The 2,625-nt window shown below is 45.0% G+C and overlaps 1 protein-coding gene across 5 annotated transcripts in view; it reads right to left on the bottom strand.

The window, feature by feature from the left end:
- HHAT (hedgehog acyltransferase) overlaps positions 1-2,625 on the bottom strand; it is a 243,721-nt gene that overhangs the window by 140,048 nt on the left and 101,048 nt on the right. The window lies entirely within an intron of this gene.

Here is a 2,625-nt window from a genome sequence, read left to right as displayed (position 1 = left end):
AACTAATGTTTTGGTGTCTACAGCGTGCCTGCTTTAGTAGATGACCCCATCCAGGAACCCTCAAAACAACTCCGTGAGACAAGTGCTATGATGAGCCCTATTTTAAGATGGTTAAATAAATTGCCCAATTTCATGAGTAGCGGGGCTGGGAGCACTTTAGCACCGGGACACTAGTGGTCCCCACCCAACGTGGCTGGGCCTACTACGACGATAGAACTGGAAAGGAACACAGACATCATCTCATGACAAAGTCTGTCTTTTATTCAACAGATGAAGAAACTGAGGCAAAAACAATCTGATCAAGCTCCCTCCTCTGAGAGCAGAGGCTATGACTTTTCCACTATGGTCTCTATCTCTGAATTGTCACCCCTCCGGCTCAGAATTGGACTCAGCCAGTCTCATCACTGCCCAGTGCTTTCTCAGCCTGGCCCATCCTCAGGCTAATCTCTCAATCATCTCTGGCTTCGTTAGATTTTCAAGTGCAAAAAAAAGTAAGAAGCTACCACTTTCTGAGGAAGACCTACTATACGCCAGGTTCATGCAACCCTCATGTCACTGCTATGAGGCAAGTACTATTGTTATCTTCATTTTAGAGATAATGAGGTTGGCCAAGAGAATTTTTAATTATTTGCCCAAGTCACGCAGCTTGTAAATAGCAAGCTCTGAGTGACCAGGCGGCCTCCTCCAAAAAAGTGAACTCTCACCTTCAGCACCTATTTCATCTTTTCTCCTTCATGTTCAAGTTGCCCTCGCTTTCTGCCCAGCAATGCCGGTAGATAGTATGTATATTTCACCAACTCCATGCTTGCCATCCTGCCCTGCAACTTGAGATTAAACAGGATACAAAGGGAGGACTCTGGCAAGGCCAGCAGTTGTATAGCTGGTTTTCATCATCTACCACAGGCCTGGACCAACTCTCCACCTAGAGACCTAAATTACTCTATTGGCCTGACAGCTGTGCAATCGATGCCCCACTGAAAGAAGGGTCTCAGGCACCCCCCATCCCCAGCCCAAACATGTCCCAGTATATTAAGGTCTAGCAGCCACCAACAGTGCCCAGATCCCTCTGGGATAAGCAGTGATGCATGAGTTTGCCTGTGAAGATCTGAGAGCATCATAATTCAAGAAATGCAGAGGGCGAGCTGAGCGAGATTCCTGAGATAATTGAAATTGACCCATAACTCACCAGCCGCCAGGGGAAATTCTATCACTTTGCACACTTTGCTTCCATGGCTTGAGATCAAATTAGGGGAACATGATCGGATTTCTAATTTGAAACCTTGGACATGCAATGTCATCTTTAATGACTCCTGGCAAAAGATGGTCATTACAGATCTCAGCCTTCCGAAATTAAAACATGAAACCTAAAAATTAAGCAGAAAATTCTCAATTTCTCAGGTTCAACAGTTGCAGAAAAATCATGCAAGTGGGAAAACACATACTCCGAAGGGTTTTGTTATGCCTGCAAATATTGGAGCAGAAATTATATGAAAGAGAAGAGCTAGAAGGAAAAAGTAAAATAAACAAACCCATAGAGATCCTCACTTTCAGGTTTGGGCCACCTGAGTGAATAGTAATTTTGCATGACCAATTTCGACTGTCACGTCAGGGAACATTCTCTCTCTGCTGATGGCCAATTTCATCTGCTCTATGATGTAGAGCTCAGATTCTTCTAATGTGGTGGACTGCCAGCCTCAAGTCTTCTCTCACTGCTAAGAAGACTGAAAGACAGTGCAGTCAGTCAGCACGGGGTCCAGGTATGTACGACTCCTTTAAAATACGAGGCTAAAAACTCGTCTCTCATCATCAGTTCTAAACCTCTTCATTCGGTGTGGATTTTCTAGAAGTTCAGGGGAACCATTAAACCATCTCTGGAGGTTGTTTGCAAATCTCTTCCCTCAACTTCCCATCCGCCCTGCCTTTTGTGGGTCACCTTGGAGGTGGCTGCCACGGTCCAGCAGAAAGGTCTGCATTTCCAGCTTCTGCATTTGCTCCTGACACGATTCTGCTCAGATCAGTATCCAGGAAGAGGGAGCAATTCCCTGTCTGCAGCAAGGCCTCAATAGATGCCCCAGAAATATTAATGTAAAGTTAGATGTAAATGAAAACTACAAACTCGAAACTTTATTTTCTCCTGCCGTGCATTCGTACAGAGGACAGTTAGAGAATGGGGACCAGGGCCAGCGTAGGACTGTGCTACTGGACCCTGGACATGGGCACGGGACACGTCCTCCTAAGCATGGAGGAGCACCTGCAAACAGCACAAAAGATAAACTATAAGTTTTATCCTTTTATCAATAAAAAAATGACTTCTGCTGAGCCTTTAATTGTGCACTACAGCCAGAGAGAGTTTAAGTTCCTTGCTAAACTCAACTACCTAATGTGGGATGGTCACTGTGTACAAAAAAATAAAGACCCACAAATTCGCCCATTTCCAAGTATAACTGGCAAAAGAGAAAAACCTTCAAAAAACTAAAACGAATGTAAAGGGGTAAACTGGCACCCATGCACGGTAAAGGAAGACAGGATAAAAGTCTAGGTCGCTCCCAGGAAAGACCATGCGTGTTATTTCGTTATCTGCCCCCTTGTGAGCATCTCCCTTTAGAACCATATGCCTCCCAGGGG

The sequence above is a fragment of the Pteropus vampyrus genome, unplaced genomic scaffold, assembly GCF_000151845.1.
Source record: "Pteropus vampyrus isolate Shadow unplaced genomic scaffold, Pvam_2.0 Scaffold207, whole genome shotgun sequence".
Classification (NCBI taxonomy): Eukaryota; Metazoa; Chordata; class Mammalia; order Chiroptera; family Pteropodidae; genus Pteropus; species Pteropus vampyrus.
The sequence above is the reverse complement of the archived record's forward strand: the minus strand, read 5'-3'. Positions and strand labels throughout refer to the sequence as shown.